Below are 18,170 nucleotides of genomic sequence, written 5' to 3' on the forward strand. Positions count from 1 at the left end.
CGTCCGGTCCCGACCAGTCGTCCAGTGGTCGGGCTTTGTCCGCAGCTCTTCTTCTTCTCCGTCTTCACGCCGATCTTCCTCTTCTGATTCTCTGCCAAGACCCCGATTCCAAGTCACATCGATCTAGACGGTAACACCTCATATCACTTTGCGGCCTCACGCACGGTATTCCCACGGGTGTCACCTTAGCATGGCCCGGGACCGTTTGCGCCTTTGGCTCACGTATATGATAGTGTCGCTAGCATCCATATGACAGAGAACCTGGGCTGACATGGCTAGTCGTGAACCCAAAGCGGCACAAACCTACGGGGACAGGCATACATGAATCACATCGAGCATGTCGGTCAACAGCATGTGAATTCGGGCTGTAGCACTGGGCTAACAGGACTCCAGGGAACCCGGGCTGTAGCAGGCTAGGCAGGACTCCGGATGTCACAGCGTGACATTTCCCCGAAGGGACAGATACAAGAACAAAGTGAAACACATGCCGGCCAGTCAAGTGTCCTGAGCAGTAGTGCTGGGCTAGCAGGACTCCGGTGAACCGGGCTGTAGCGGACTACTATGGCTCAAGGAGGCACTAGACTACATTTCCCCGTAAGAGAGGCTGCCAAGGATAAACAACTAGATTGTCGGATCCCACACGTACCAAGCATTTCAATCATACACACAATATGCTCGATATGTGTAAAAACAACATGCCATCACAACAAAACTCTACAACTCAAGTACTTTATTTAAAGGCTCCGGAGAGCCATACATAACATGTTCATACAGGTAGGGGTCACATGACTCGACACTCAAGTCATACAAGCATACAAGCACATGCGGAAGCAAATAAGTCTGAGTACAGACACTAGAAAGAAAGAAGGCTTGACGAAGCCTGTCTATCTACAAAGGGCCCTCCATGGCCAGAATCACCACCTGGGTGGCAAGTCACTCATCGACGTCGAGGTCTACGTAAAACCCGTCGGAGGGGGCGGTGTTGTCGTCTGAAAATAGTAATTAAAGAAACATGAGTACAAAGGTACTCAGCAAGTCTTACAACAGATCCTACTATACATGCTCATTCTCAAGAAGGTGGTGGAGTTATTGCAGCAAACCAGCTTTGACTCTTGGCTAAGCTATCCTACGAGACACCACTAGTAAAATAGTTTTCGCACACGAGTCCACTAATCACCAACACAATACTCCACAGTGGATCCATTAACTTGTCTATGAACTGTATAGGAAATCAGGTAGTCCTTTACCGTGGACATGGCTATTCGAATAGTTTTATACCCTGTAGGGGTGTACTTTGTCACACATGTTTCCACCACTTCGCGTCTGCACACGACATGTGCTCGGCAGACTTCAAGCGATAGCCGACGTGGGTGTAGACCACGACCTGACTAACCACACAAGTCTCTAGTCCAGGTTTATCGCCTATTCGGGTTCCATCCGCAAGGAAATTCAGCGGGGTGTCCTCAACGGCCCCAAATGATGTGTGCAGGGTTCCTGAGACACCAAATGGGCGACTCGGTACACCATGCCACGGTGTATCTACCGCATCATAGCCCACCCCTGGGGTCAGCGCTACGCACTACCGCCAAAACATAACCTATAAACACCAGAAACTAGTTGCAACTCCTGGACAGAGGACGAGAGGGGTCAGTAAGTCGAGCAGGGTCATATTTCAGGGCCCAATGTGTGGTAGTAGCTGAATCTTAAATCACGCATATAGATCTCAGTTCTTAGGGACGGCCTCAATGAAACAACCCACCATGTACTCCTACATGGCCTCTCATCGATACCTTTACCAAATCATGTTCAACACATCCCTCACATTACCGACGTAATCATTTCACTCTAGCCCATCACCCATATGAACCAGACCTGACACAACTCTAAGCATAGCAGGCATAGCAAGGTAGGAAACACATACATGGCTCAATCAACTCCTACACATGCTAGTGGGTTTCATCTAGTTACTGTGGCAATGACAGGTCATGCAGAGGATAAGGGTTCAACTACCGCAGCACACAACAGTTTGAAACGTTGTTGTCTTAATGCAGTAAATGAAAGCAGGAGCGAGAACATGGGATTGTATCGATATGATCAATGGGGCTGCTTGCGTGATGGAGTAGTAGTAGGGTACTGCCCTTCAATTGGATACTCGGAAATATCATCGGAGGCAGAACCTACCATGAAAGACACCACAGAACACAATCATCACATGGCAATATGCAACAATATGATGCATGCTATGACATGGCAATATGAGGTGTCCTGGCTAATGCATTGTGAAACAAGTTGGTTTGAGTCCATTTGAATCAAGGATTCAAATGGAAGCTTATGTTCTTAAGCCATATAAGTGCATTAGCTTGTTTCACCTAAACAGCAGGGTTAAAGTGTTTTGTCGTGCATGAAACCATTATAGATGGAAAGATTGAATTTTTCTGATCAAATTTCATATATAAATCTTTGCATTTGGAGTTACAGATTAAAAGTTATGAATTTTTGAAGTTTGAAATATTTTCTGGAATTTCCTATATAAGAATAATTCCAGTATTTGCATTATTGCGCCAGCATTGCATCAGGGTGACGTCAATGGTCAACGGGGCCGGTCCAGGTCAAACCTGACCAGTGGGACCCGCATGTCAGTTCTTAATTAACTAACTAAATTTAGTTAGTGCTAATCTAAGTTAATTAGCAGAGCGGTCCCACTTGTCCTAGACACAGGGGGGTCAACCTGGGCCCACACGGGGTCAACCAGGGTCAAACTAGCCGCCGGCTAGGCCAGACGCGGCAGAGCGGTGCGGGTTTCGTGCTCCGGCGACCAAAACGATGGTGGAGCACATCTATGTGATGCGGGGAGTGAGCCGTGTCGATTGGTGGCAGTGGGTGGAGCTGGGGTGGCCAGAAACGTCGCCGACGACGAGCTGTACGGCTGCCGGAGCTCGGGTGAGGTCGAACCTGAGGCTACGGGGCACGGTGAGGCGCGTGGAGAGGTGCTATGGGCTTCTGCGAGTGCGGTGAGTGCGTTGGTCATGGTGGTGTGGCCGGTGGGTGGTCGGAGTCACGTCGGCGACGAGCTCGGTGGCGGCGCGTGCGGGTGAATGTGGTGTGGTGCATACGATGCAGGAGACAGTTAACGGAATGGGGGAGGACGGAGCTGAGCTCACGGCGGTTGCAGCAAGCATCAAAGCGGGCTCGGGGAAGGCCAGAGCTGAGCGGGGCGACGATGGCGATCTCGGCGGCTGGAGTTGGGGGAGACGGGGTCGGGGGCGACTCCAGAGCGGGCGAGCGCTCGGGGCTTGGCCTGCTCGACGTAGTCGACGACGGCGGAGCGAACGGACACGGTGACGAGGCACGGGTACGACGGCGGACGCGGTTATCACGGTGGCGCGGGCGCGGCAGCGTCAGCCATGGTGGGAGAGGGCGAGGGAGAGAGGCAAAGGAGTGCGTGAGGTGTCTGCGGGGTCGGGGCGGTGACGTGGAGCTCGCCTAGGTATCCAGGGGCGAGGGCGGCAAGCAGCTGACGCAGTGGAGAGCTCACGCACGCCAGCGTCACCTCCCTGCCTGCCTAGCGGGGACGAAGTAGCTGGCTGGCATGGGCCAGCACAGTGCTGGGCCGCCAGGTGGGCCGGCTGGTGGCTTTGCCAGGTAAGTTTGTTTCCCTTTTATTTTTCTATTTTCTTTATTTCTGCAAGTTTGTGACTTTTCTAAAAATACTTAGGCATTTCCAAAAATCACCAAACTGCACATGCCCACTGTTTAGAACATATCCCACATGGAACATTTCAGTTTGGGATTATTTGGACATTTAAAATATTTAGTAGCATTTAAATTTCCAAATGCAAATAGCATATGGTTTAATCCAATGACCTTATGATGTCCTAGAAAAGTGTGCACCATTTTTGTCAAAGGTTCTAGACCAAGGCAAAGATGATGAACATTTTAGAAGGGCATTTCAGGTTCATTGAAAAAGATTTTAGTAAACCCTAGTTGGTTTAGAGGGGGGTGCTGGGGGTTCTGTCATCCCCATTTTAGTTTTATGGAAAAGAAGACATGATGCAACACTCTGATGCATGAACTAACTAGGGTGTGACATTCTCCTTGCTCCTTAGCTTCTTCATGGCCAACTCCTTGATACCTGAGTATGCACAATGTCTGCGTTTGAGGTAGTAGCCATGTCTCATGTGCATTGAAGTGGAACTGTGAGAGGAGAGATGTCACCTCGGTTTCGAGAGCTCTTGCACGTGCTCGTGTCATGGGTCCGCCAGGCACTTGGAGAGACGATGGTAGGTTCATGGGGATGACCTTGGGATGCTCCGCATCATCCCTCCTCCCTTGGGGAAGATCCTACCTTGGATCAAATTCTTCATCACCATGGTAGGGCGAGAGGTCCTTGACATTGAAGATGTCGCTCAAATTGTACTTGTCGCGTGGGACGTCGATCTTGTAAGCGTTGTTGTTGTAGCATGTAAGCACCTTGAAGGGTCCATCCGCTCGAGCTAGAAGCTTGTACTTGTGTTCGGTGGGGAAGCGGTCTTTCCGAAGCTGTAGCCACACAAGATCACTAATGTCGAATACCATGGGTTGCTTGTTGATGTTGAGCTTGGTCGCAAGTCGTTATACTTGCCGCTCGATGGTGTGCCTTGTATCTTCATGCACCTTATTGAGATGGTTCACACGTGCACTTGCATCCATATTGATGCGCTCTTGTAGTGGTAGAGGATAAATGTCCAATGGTGACAATGGGTTGAATCCGTACACGACCTCGAAGGGGGACTTGCCGGTTGTCAAGTGTCTTGCTCTGTTGTAGGCGAACTCAGCGGTAGGTAGACACTTCTCCCACTCCTTGATGTTTTTCTTGATGAGTACTCGAAGTAGAGCGGAGAGTGTGCAGTTGGTCACCTCCATTTGGCCGTCAGTTTGTGGATGATACGCCATGGTGAAGAGTAGCTTGATTCCGAGCTTGGCGCATACGGTCTTCCAAAAGTAGCTTAGGAACTTGACATCACGGTCCGAGACGATCCTCTTTGGCACTCCATGTAGACGCAATATTTCCCTCCAAAAGAGATTGGCAACATGTGAAGCATCGTCTATCTTGTTACAAGGAATGAAATGTGCCATCTTAGAGAATCGGTCCACAACGACAAATGCCGAATCCTTTCCATTTCTAGTCCTAGGCAATCCAAGTACAAAATCCATGCTAATATCTTCCCATGGTTGATATGGAATTGGGAGAGGCATGTAAAGGCCATGGGAGTGGGCTTTGGACTTAGCTTTGCGACATGTAGAGCATCGGTTGGTGAAGCGGTTGACGTCGCAAAACATCTTGGGCCAATAGTAGTTCTTCGAGAGCGTAGCGAAAGTCTTGTCACGTCCAAAATGTCCCATTAGTCCTCCTCCATGAGATTCTTGCAAAATCAACAAACGAAGATAAGACTCGAGGATGCAAAGCGTGTTATCTCTCATAATATATCCATTTTTGATGTAATAGCGGTCCAAAGAGGTATGCGTCAAACATTTGGCATAAGGAGTAGCAAAAGTAAGATCAAGCTCATACAAGAATTTTATGTTCTCAAAGCCAATGACATCCAATTCAAGTTGAGTAACAAGCATGCATATGCGGGAAAGGGTATCCGCCACAATACTTTCCTTACCTTTAATGTACTTGATGACATAAGGAAAAGACTCAATAAATCCACTCCATTTAGCATGACGCTTGTTCAACTTGGTTTGACCCTTAAGGTACTTGAGCGTTTCATGATCGGTGTGAATGATGAATTCATGAGGGCGAAGATAGTGTTCCCATTCATGCAAAACTCGCACTAAAGTGTATAGCTCTTTATCATAGATGAGGTAATTGAGTTACGCTCCGGAAAGTTTCTCACTAAAGTAAGCTATGGGGCACTTCTCTTGTGTTAACACACCTCCTATGCCATTACCACTAGCATCACAATGAATCTCAAAGGGTTTATCAAAGTTGGGTAAAGCAAGCATGGGAGCATGAGTAAGCAAATTCTTAAGCTCAATATAAGCAGTATCTTGGGATGGCCCCCAAACAAAAGGCACATTTTTCTTGTTCAAAGCATGCAAAGGTGAAGCAATGGTGCTATAGTCCTTCACAAATCTACGGTAGAAACCGGCTAGACCAAGGAAGGTACGCACTTGATGCAAGTTGGTTGGTTGTGGCCAAGTTTTGATAGCATTGATTTTAGAGTCATCAACATGAACACCCTTAGAGGAAACAACAAAACCCAAGAAAACGAGCTTATCAACGCCAAAAAGGCACTTTTCCATATTAGCATAGAGACGCTCTTTTTGAAGAGTTTGCAAAACGGTTCGAACATGGGTGACATGATCTTGAAGAGATTTTCTATAAACAAGGATATCATCAAAGTAGACCACAACAAACACACCAATGTAAGGGCGAAAGACATGATTCCTAAGACACATAAAAGTACCCGGTGCTTCTGATAGACCCATAGGCATGACTAACCACTCATACAACCCAAACTTGGTTTTCAAAGCGGTTTTCCATTCATCACCCTCTTGTATGCGGATTTGATAGTAACCACTTTTAAGATCAATCTTGGAGAATATAGTGGCACCACTAAGTTCATCAAGCATATCATGAAGGCGTGGAATGGGATACCTATAGCGAACGGTGATAGGATTGATAGGTCTACAATCAGAGCACATGCGAAAGCTACCATCTTGTTTTGGCACATGAATGACCAGAACGGCACAAGGACTCAAACTTTCGTGCACATGTCCATGGTCTATGAGATGCTTTGCTTGCCTTTGTATTTCTTTGGTCTCTTCGGGGTTGACGCGGTAGGGAGCTTTGTTCGGAAGTGGTGCTCCGGGGATGAGGTTGATGCGGTGCTCGATGCCTTGTAGTGGAGGTAGTCCCGGAGGTAGCTCGTTGGGGAAAACATCTTGAAAGTCCTGCAAAAGAGAATACAACACTAAAGGTAGAGCGTGAGAGGTGTTAGCTTGTTTTGCATTGTGCTTGCACAAAAGGAGATAGTGTAGGACACTATATGGGTTCTCACACACTCCTCTTATCTCACTTTTGGTGGCAAATAGGACTAAGTTCCTCTTTTCGCTCATCGTGGAGGCACTCGATTTGGGCTTGTGGTGCTCACTCTCTTTTTGGTGGTTCGTTCTCTCACTATTCTCTCCACGATGGGTTGCTTGCTTTTCGGCGATCCCTTGGCTTGGAGACATGGGGCGAAGTACGTACTCCTTTCCTTTCATCTTGAAGATGTATTGGTTTGTTCGGCCATTGTGGATGACACATCTATCAAATTGCCCTGGGCGTCCAAGAAGAAGGTGGCAAATGGTCATTGGAACGACGTCGTACTCCAAAATGTCTTCATAGGCGCCAATTTTGAACGAGACTTGTACTTGATGCTTGACTTGGGTAGTGCCGGAATCGCTAAGCCATTGAACTTTGTATGGATGCGGGTGCTTCGTCTTGGGAAATTGGAGCTTGGAGCAAAGTTCTTCACTTGCGAGGTTATGACAACTCCCTCCATCGATGATGACCTTGACGGGTCTTCCATTGATGCAGACCTTGGTATGAAAGATGTGGCATCGTTGGTCTTCTTCTTGGTGATGTTGAAGAGTCAAGACCATCGAGACAACTAGAGAGGGACTTGAATCTTCATCGCAAAAGACTTGTTCCTCTTCATCGTTCACTTGCTGGTGTATGGCCACTTGCTCAAGGGCTTCCATTTCTCCTTCACTCATTGAGTCATAAGTGTCGTCATCGTTGAGGATCATGGTCCGTTTGTTGGTGAACTCATAGGACTTGTGGCCTCGGCCTCCGCATGTGGAGCATTTGAAGAAACTTGTCTTGACGGTCTCATCAGTGGGGGTTGATGATGATGAAGCTCTCGTCTTGAAGTTTCTTGTAGTAGGATGACTTAAAGTAGTCAAAGTTTTCTTGGAACTCGACTTGTCGATGTTGGTTGTAGAAGGCTTGGTAGACGGTGTTGGAGTCGTTGAAGCTTGGGTGTTGGAGAAGTCGTATGTCTTGGATGAGAACTTGGCATACTTGAAATCATATTGTACTTGGCGTTTCACTTTGGTAGCTTGATGCACTAGCTTGATGAGGTTCGGGTATGGTTGGGAGTCGGCGATTTTCTTGATAGCATGATTGAGTCCATTCAAGAAATGTGCCATTGTTTTCTCATCATCTTCTGTGACGTTGGCTCATATCATGGCAATCTCCATCTCCTTGTAATACTCTTCAACGCTCTTGGTTCCTTGCTTGAGTAGTTGAAGTTTCTTGAAGAGGTCGTGGTTGTAGTAGGTAGGCACTAAGCGTGCACTCATGACATCCTTCATTTGTGCCCAAGTAGTGATGGGTGGTTCACCTCTTGCCTCACAGCGCTCAATGACTTGTTCCCACCAAATGAGGACATAGTCTTGGAAATCAAGGGATGCCATCGCGATCTTCTTCTCTTCTTCATAGTTGTGCAAGCGGAAGATTTTGTCGACCTTCAATGCCCATGAAAGGTACTCTTCGGGATCGTCGCTTCCATTGAACTTGGGCATGGTGAACTTTAGCTTGCCGTTGCGTTGCTCTTCGTTGTGTTGGGGTCGGGGATGATGACGCCCATGTTGTTGATGATTGTCAAGCTCGTGGTGCTCTAGGTGAGGAGGGTTGTCGACCTCATGTTGGTGTTGTCGTGGGGGATTTCCATTGTCTTCATGCTCTTAGTGAACTTGATGTTCTTGGCGAGCTGGCGGGGGGACTTTTCGAGCTTGACGTTGCATGCGAGCTTGATATCTTCATTCGTGAACTTCTTTGCGAAGTGCTTCTTCTTGTTCACGAGCTTGTCGGCCTCAGTTGGTACAACTCGACTTGAATCTTCAAGGGCTTGTTGCGCCTCAAGTGCTTTAGCATCTCACAATCATTGCACTTGACGTTGTGCCTCGGCATCTTGTTCTTCTTGGTGTAGACGCGCTCGCTCTTCCTCTTCAAGTTGGCGGTGTCCTTGCTGTTCTCGTGCTTGTGCAAAGGCAACTTGGCTTTGATGGTGTCGGTGCACTTGAGAGTCGGTGTCACGTAGAGGATTGAGGCTTGCTTGACAATCGTTGCACGCGACACATCGAAGAGTGTTCGATGTCGGTGTACTTGAGCTGGAGAGGGTGAAGTCAGAGTGTCGACTTGAGAGGCTCCGTCGTGATGAGGACGAAGTGGAAGAAGAGCGGTTGAGAAACAAAGCACGAATCTCGTCCATTCTTGCGTCATTCTCTTGCTTGTGATCATCGAGCTTGTGGTCAAAGTAATGCCTTGTACGTTGCTCGGAAAGTCGCAAGTCGGTGGCGATGTTGCCGATGTGTTCACTCATTGCTTGTTGCTCTTGATGCAAAGCACGTCGTGCACCGAAGAGCTGGCTCTTGGTGACGTAGGAGTTCATGTCGTCCCCGTGCTCAATAAAGAGTGGGTTGGTAGAAGTACTTGGCCTATCCATCATTCCAAGAGAAAAATGTGAGTGGTAGAAAGAGAAGAACGTATACCAAATGTACCTTGACTGAAGTTGAAAGTGGATCAATGATCACTTCAATGCGGAACAAAGAAATAGCACAATTGGTACCAATTCTTGTCGGTTTCTCACACCTACACAAGTAGAAGCTTATGGTGGAGCTTGGTTAGGATGGTGGAATAAAACTTGAAGCAATTGTAAGTGAGCTTCAATAATGTTGGAAAAGATTCGCAAGTTTGCAATGCAACAAGTAGACCAAGCAATGTAAGGTACACGGAAACACACACACACACGCAAAGAGATAAGTGGGGTTGTGCAACCAAGGGTGAGCCAAAAATGTGGAATCCACAAAAATGCTCTTGTTGCACAACAATAGAGAGACACTAGCACGATTGCACAATAGGCGGATACAAAGACTTGTGCACAACCTACTAAGCAAAAATGCAGTGACTTCTATCCCAAGTATGCTCTATGTATGGTGTTTCGATGATATGATCCAAGATGATCTAGTATGACAATCTTAATGTTGTATGATGCTATGGTTCTTGCTTAAAAGCTCTGCTTATCTCTCCCTTTTGCTCAAAAGCTTGTTTGGATCTTTTTTGTTTGAGCTCTTTTCTCATGCAATGCTTCACGAACCAAGATAGCAATTGTGTATGTGATGACAATCTTGTGACACAAGCAATGATACCAAGATATGTACCAATTATGAATGTATGCTATGGGAAGTATGACCACTAATGTGCACAGGTCGCGTTGCCAGCAATACTCAAAGACTAGTCTAAAGGGTAAGCGACGCAAAGGAATAAGGCTATGATGGCTATCAATGTAATGGCAATAATGATATGTCCAATACCAAGATGAGGTTACCGCTTCTTGCGTACAGTATGGTGTCAAAATGGTGGCATGAATACCAAGATGTAGTCGAGGTGGTCGTTTTTGATGACGCGTCCGTGGCAAAGATGAGCGGCGGTGATGTTGATGTCGAATCGTACCTAAATAGCCGAAACACAATAGGACACGGAACCACAACTCAAATTCTCAAAGTTCGAAGTGGCCGAACGTGTCGGAGTGCGCAACTGGTAAGCAATGGTGGTCGTATGCGGAAGTGGTGATGGTGTATATGTGTTGGGAGTGTGTATGCGGAAGTGGGGTGGTTTTGGTGACCAAACTGAAAAAAAATCAGTTTCGTCAGGTAACGTTGGACACCTAGGATGGGTCGGTCGTCCGGTCGTCGGACGTCTGGTGCCTGGGCGAAATTTCGGGCACGGTAAGAACGGGTAGGGTTCATGATGGAGAGGTCGAAATTTGTCGAATCCGGCCGATTTCGTGGATGGAAAGGGTGGAGATAAGGGGGAAAGGCTTGATCCACTCAAGGCAAAGCAAATCCACGGATCTAATCCAACAAAATTTCAACACACCAACAAATAAAAAAAAATTGGGGCTATTTTTGTGGGGAATTTTCGAATTAGGGACAAAATCAACAAAAACAAGGCTACAAACACAACGGGGAGGCTCCAAAATCGTGATCAACGTGGCTCTAATACCAAGATGATGTAGGGTAGAACTCTAATCGCCCGATCTTTCACAAAAAGAGCAGATCCCGCAAGAACATGAAGAACACGAGGGAAAGCACGAGGGGAAACATGAGAGGAAACACGAGGGAATCACTAAACCAACAACAAATAGTCACACATATGCTAGAACCTCGAGTACATAAGAGATCACACGATCCATGGTCAACTAGGGAAGATACAAAGGTAACGGTCTTCTCCGCGATGAGGTCCTGAATACACAAGGGGATCTTCCCGTAAAGGGGTCTTGAATCCAAAGGGATCCTCTCCGAAGAGGGGCCGCGGTCTCTCTCATGGAGTAGATCCGATGTGGATGAGCAATGCTCTATCTCTTAAATATGAGCTAAACTAGTGCTAACCCTAGATAGGAGGAATAGGAGGTCTATTTAAAGTCTTAGTGAAAATGGGGGCTAAAGGAGGGGGTACATGGGCCTCGGGCCCGAATCCTATGCACAGACATGTACCGGACGTTTGCTGGGGGCCGGTCGTCCGGAGGCTCACGGGCGGCTGGTAGTCGCCGGTTGTCCGCTTGTTCTAGCTCAGATGTTGAAGTAGCGGATTTCCGGAAGTGGCCGGTCGTCCGGTCGCCGGACATCTGGTGGCGTCGGACTTCCGCTCGTTTGGCTCGGATGTGGGGTCGCCGGTCCTCCGCTCCGGGCCGGACATCCGCTCGCTGTAGCTCGGCTAGGGCTTCAGGCTCCGGACGTCCGGTCCCGACCGGTCGTCCGGTGGATGGGGCTTTGTCCGCAGCTCTTCTTCTTCTCCGTCTTCACACCCATCTTCCTCTTCTGATTCTCCTTGCTCCTTAGCTTCTTCATGGCCAACTCCTTGATACCTGAGTATGCACAATGTCTCCGTTTTAGGTAGTGTCCATGTCTCATGTGCATTGAAGTGGAATTGTGAGAGGAGAGATGTCACCACGGTTTCCAGAGCTCTTGCACTTGATCGTGTCATGGGTCCTCTAGGCACTTGGTGAGACGATGGTAGGTCCATGGGGATGACCTTGGGATCCTCCGCATCACTACGTCCCCCAGGTATCTTTCTCATATTATTTGGTTTTGTGATCTATTTTATTTGCCTTTTTATTTTTAGATCAATTAATCCAAAAATACAAAAATACCTTGCTGAAATTTATTTTATTTGGCATTCGATCTATCAATATTTACTATTCTCTCACTTTCGTTTGCCAATTTCTGGCACCATTACCCAAAAGGGATTGACAACCCTTTTACACGTCGGGTTGCAAATATTTGTTATTTGTGTGCAGGTGTTGTTTATGTAGTGTTGATTGGTTCTCCTATAGGTTCAATAACCTTGTTCTCTTCACTGAGCAAAATACCTACCTCTTTGGGGAAATACTGACGTAGTTCTAGCAGACATCAAAAGGAATTTTCTAGCATCGTTGCCGGGGAGGATCATCTACATCTACTAGGTTTCTAATCACAAATCTCATCTCCTTGCAATTTACATTTTTTTCCATTTGCCTCTCATTTTCCTCTCCCCCACTTCACAAAAATTTGCCGTTTTATTCGCCCTCTTTTTCGTTCGCCGTTTTCTCATCGGATCTATCCTTTGCTTGCAATCATGAGTGATTTCGGTATGGCAACAACAGATGATGGCCTAACTCCTCAGATTGGATGTACAGGAAATCTGGATGCTAAAACTTTTATCTTGGGGCAAGGGAATGCTATGGGAAAAGAACGTATCCAAGAATTTTTCAATTGTGTGGGAAATCTAAGTCTTGATGATGCTCCTATACTTAGAACTACTAGATCTTATGCGGATACTATTTCAGCACTAGTTCTGAAACTTGAGACCAAATTTATCCATACACACCCTACTTTGCAAAGATTGTTTTTTGAGCTTCCCGCTATAAAGAATCCTAAGGCTAAAAAGTTGGCCACTCTTGTTCTTATGAATGAGTTTGACTACATCATACGGGAAGCTAGGGAAATCTTTGATTTTTATGGTATGAATCATGAAAAGCCTGTGATAGATTAAATTCTTTATAGTAGCAATTATGCGTTAAGACATTTGCTTGGGGATAATAAAACCTTTCATGAAAATCTTAAAAAGGAAGTCCCCATTCTAGATGTAATCCAACAAATTTTTTATAATGTTAATCAATGTTACTCTTGGATTGTTGCAGGAAATCAACGTGGTTATGATAATGGGCAACTTAATAATGCTAAGGTTTCTTTAGACAATATGTGTTATGTTGTGTTTACAAAACCTCATGATGAAAACACCTCTAAGGAAATTAATAAGAAAGATGAAAAAACTTAGATCCCTTGCTTTATGCCTAGCTAAGGGTGTAAAACGATAGCGCTTGTTGGGAGGCAACCCAATGAATAAAATTTATCTTTGATTTTTGCTTCCTATTCTTGAGTGTTAGCACAATTATGCTACTATTACGATTGTGTTTTTTATGTTTTAATTAGTGTTTGTGCCAAGTAAAGCCTTTAGGATCTTCTTGGGTGATAGTTGTTTGATCTTGCTAAAAAACACAAACTTTTGCGCTCATGAAAACAATTCTTATTGTTAACCAGACTGGGATAAAATATAAATTCTTTTTTCAGAAGATTAATATACAAATTGCTCAGGTTTTCCTAATGTCGTAAGATTTTTGGAGTTACTGAAGTATTCGAAATATCCAGATTGCTGCAGAATGTTCTATTTTTGATAGATTCTATTTTCTTTGCATTGTGTTCTTGCTTTGATGATTCTATGGCTTTCTTTGATGAGTTTTTGCCATATAAAAGTTGGAATACAGTAGATATAATGCAGGAATAAAATATGAATTGGTTAGCAATAGCACTTATAGTAGTGATTTATTTTCTTATACCAACGGATCTCACAAAGGTTTTGTTGAGTTTTGTGTGCTTGAAGTTTTCAAGTTTTGGGTTATCTTATGATGGATGAAAGAATAAGGAGTAAGAAGAGCCTAAGCCTGGGGATGCCCATGGCACCCCAGGTTATTATCCAAAGAGAAGCAAGCAACTAAGCTTGGGGATGCCCCGAGTTGCATCCCCTCTTTCTTCTAACGACCATCGGTACTTTACTCGAAGCTATATTTTTATTCGTCACATACTATGTGTTTTGCTTGGAGCGTCTTGTATGATATGAGCCTTTCTTGTTTTGCTTTCTGTTTTAATTCTTGATTCCTTGCTGGACACACCTATTTGAGAGAGCCAAAGTTATGCCATGACCTATTAGAATTGCTCTCTATGCTTCACTTAAATTTTTATGAGCTATGCATTTGCTCTAGTGCTTCACTTATATCTTTTTTTGAGCACGGTGTGCTTTGTTATTTTTGAAGAAATGCTCTCTTGCTTCACATAGATTTATTTGAGAGTTAGTAAAATTTTCAAGAAATTCTCTCTTGCTTCACTTAAATTAATTTGAGAGAAAGAAATATTATGATCATGATCTTCACTTATATTTGTTTGAGCTTATCAAAAGCAACACATGATAATTAGTCCCAAAGTAGATATCCAACAAGGATATAATAAAAACATTCATGAAGATCATTGGACAAAATAAACTTGATTCCTTGTAAAAGTTTTGAGATATGATGATGTGATATGTGAGTCATGTTTATGAGTCATTATGCTTTAGTAAGAATATTGGTGCTAAGGTTTGTGATTCCCTATGCAAGCACGGAAGTCAATTGTTATATAATGAAACTACATCCTACTTGTGGTGCATTATTCGGTGTTAATTATGCTTAATGCTCGCTAATGAGATTATTCGTTTCTTGGTTGGTCGCTTCCCAATCTTTTGCTAGCCTTCATTTTGCATTAAGTATGATCACTACTTATGCATACAAAATCCTTTGAACCAGTTTTTCCATATGAGTGCACTATATCTACCTATATGTGGTATTCTTTTGTCGTTCTTAGCAAATTTGTATGTGCCATCTCTAATATTCAAAATAAATTTCTCTTTTGTGTGCTCGTACCGCTCGTGAGGTGGTGAGGGGTGGCTAATATTTTCCATGCTAGATGTGTTATTCTCACGATAAGTGTTTATTCACTTGTCATTGCACGAGAGTAAGGCCAAGGTATTAGGGATGCCTAGTCCCGAAATGAAAAATGAATTTACTTTATGTTGTCAAATAATAAATTCCTTGGAAAGCGTTAGACATGGAAAGTGGGAGTATGGTGGAAAAAGGAATAAACTTTAATTTCTGTTTGGGAACCGCCTATGATATATATAGCATGGAAAGTGTTGGGAACTCTAAGTCATTTTCGTTGGTGGGAAAAGTATGCCTCTCAAAATGTTTTTATCTCTCTACTTTTTCTTTGAGCTCTAACACCTCTACAAATCCCTACTTCCCTCTTTGAAGGGCCTTTCTTTTACTTTATGCAATTTCTATTTTTAATTTGAGTCTACATCCTTTCTCATAAAAGCACCAACTAGGGGGCACTATGATTGTACTTGAGCATTTAGTGTAGTTAATATGCGAGTGTTATTCATGAATGGATCAATGACTGAGCATGATGGGCTAGGGATAACTTATTTTAGTGTTGATATTTTGAAAGACATGGTTGCCTGTTGGTATGCTTGAGTATCTAAATTATCATGTCAAAACTAGACTATTGCTTTGAACAATATAAGAGTCCAAATGTCCATGCTATAAAGAAAAGAATATGAGATGACATGTTAGGCAGCATTCCACATCAAAAATTCTGTTTTTATCATTTACCTAGTCGAGGACGAGCAGGAATTAAGCTTGGGGATACTGATACGTCTCCAACGTATCTATAATTTTTGATTGTTCCATGCTGTTATATTATCATTATTGGATGTTTTATAATCATTTTATGTCATTTTTTGGTACTAACCTATTGACATAGTGCCAAGTGCCAAGTGCCAGTTGCTATTTTTTGCATGTTTTTTACATCACAGGTAATCAATACCAAATGCAATCCAAGCTCAGCGAAAGTTTTTGTGGATCTTTTGGACCAGAAGACATCCAATGGGCCAGAGAAGCGCCTGGGGGTGCTCTGAGGGGCGCACAACCCACCAGGGCGCGCCTGGAGGCCCAAGCGCGCCTTGGTGGGTTGTGCCCACCTCGGGTGCCCCGGACCGCCTCTTTGCTCTATAAATACCCCAATATTCCAAAAACCCTAGGGGAGTCGACGAAAATCAATTCCAGCCGCAGCAGAGTCCATAACCACTAGATCCAATCTAGACACCATCACGGAGTGGTTTACCACCTCCATTGGTGCCTCTCCGATGATGCATGAGTAGTTCTTTGTAGACCTTCGGGTCCGTAGTTAGTAGCTAGATGGCTTCCTCTCTCTCTCTCTCGTTTGATTCTCAATACAATGGTCTCTTGGAGATCCATATGATGTAACTCTTTTGCGGTGTGTTTGTTGGGATCCAATGAACTTTGAGTTTATGATCAGATCTATCTCTTCTTATCCATGAAAGTTATTTGAGTTTCTTTGATCTCCTACATGCATGATTACTTATAGCCTCGTATTTCTTCTCCGGTATTTGGGTTTTGTTTGGCCAACTTGATCTATTTATCTTGCAATGGGAAGATGTGCTTTGTAGTGGGTTCGATCTTACGGTGCTTGATCCTAGTGACAGAAGGGGAACTGACACATATGTATCATTGGTACTAAGGATAAAACGATGGGGTCTATTTCTACATAAATAGATCTTGTCTACATCATGTCATCGTTCTTATTGCATTACTCTGTTTCTCCATGAACTTAATTGTCGGAAGGTTTAGGAACGACACCTATGGGATCACAGAGAATCCCTACTACGGTTGCTGGGGCGTGGGCTATAAAAAGAGCGGGTTTAGAAGATCAACGCGGGGGGAGTTTATCCAGGTTCGGCCCGTAAGTGATGCGTAATACCCTACTCCTGCTGGTTTCTATTTATCTGGTATTCTTCGACTAGCTACAAAGTGTGCAGCGTCCAAAAAGTCCGAATCCTCTAATAGTACACCGCGGACTCCTTTTATAGCCAAAGGGACTGCCACAATGGCACACAGGAGGTGGAAAGTTGTACAGTAGTCGTGTTTATCGCCTGACATTACGAGACAAAACACATTAAATACGCTACTTAGGTGTCCTTGTGCTTTATCGGGGACAGCAACGAAGCCCGTCCCATTCGTCGCCACTTCGCCTTGCTCCGACACGCGTCTAGGCCAATGAGGCATGCAGTGCCATGTAGGTTGGGAGGCTGCTAAGCTGGCGTGGTGGCAGGGTCTTCACGAAGATCTGCATGCCACCACATAGGTGCGTGAATAGTTGGCCTGGGACCCACGTACTGCCACATGGGTACCTGTCTAGTTGGTGGGTCAACCGTTGAGCTGGGGTGACGATGGGGCGGCAAGGCCTTGCCGTGGTCTTGCTGATCTTCTCGGCAAGGGTCTTGCCGGGGCCTTGTGGGCACCCTCGGCAAGAGTCTTGTCGGGGCCTCGTGGGTATCTTTGGCAGGAGCTTTGCCAGGCCCTCGTGGGCATCCTCGGCAAGGAGCCTTGCTGTTGTCTTGTTTCTTTGTTCCTATCTAGGCCTCGCAGGCCCTTTGTCTTGACAAAGGTCTGCATGCCACCATGGAGACGCCTCCCAAGCCTTGGTTCCGATGTGGTTGACGGCGTCGGAACTCTTAGACTCAAGGGTGGCAGCCTTGTTGGTATTGGGCACGTTGCCCCGATAAGGCACTTGCCGAGGCCGTGAAGGCCACCCTGGCAAGGGCATTGTCGAGGGAGTTTTACCTCGCCCCTTTGCTCTTCATGCCTTCTGGCCTTGAGCACGGCTCTAGTAGTCTTGTATCTCCGCTTCCTCTGCTCCGCCAAGCATGGGCACAAGCATGTGTGATGCGGAGCATCCCATGGACATCACCATGTCAAGAGTCCGTTTGGCAAGTGGTACTTCAAAATAGTCTTTACCACTGCCCAGTGACTCTCACCTGGGTTGGTCTGGTATCTACTTGTTGGGCTTACTGCAAAAGCAACATCGGGCCGCGTACATATCATGGCATACATGATGGATCCGATTGTCGAGGCATACGGAATCCTACTCATCCTGCTTCGTTCATCAGATGTCGAAGGACTCTGAGTCTCGCTTAGCCTTATACCATG

This window comes from Triticum aestivum, chromosome 4A (genome assembly GCF_018294505.1).
Source record: "Triticum aestivum cultivar Chinese Spring chromosome 4A, IWGSC CS RefSeq v2.1, whole genome shotgun sequence".
Taxonomy (NCBI): Eukaryota; Viridiplantae; Streptophyta; class Magnoliopsida; order Poales; family Poaceae; genus Triticum; species Triticum aestivum.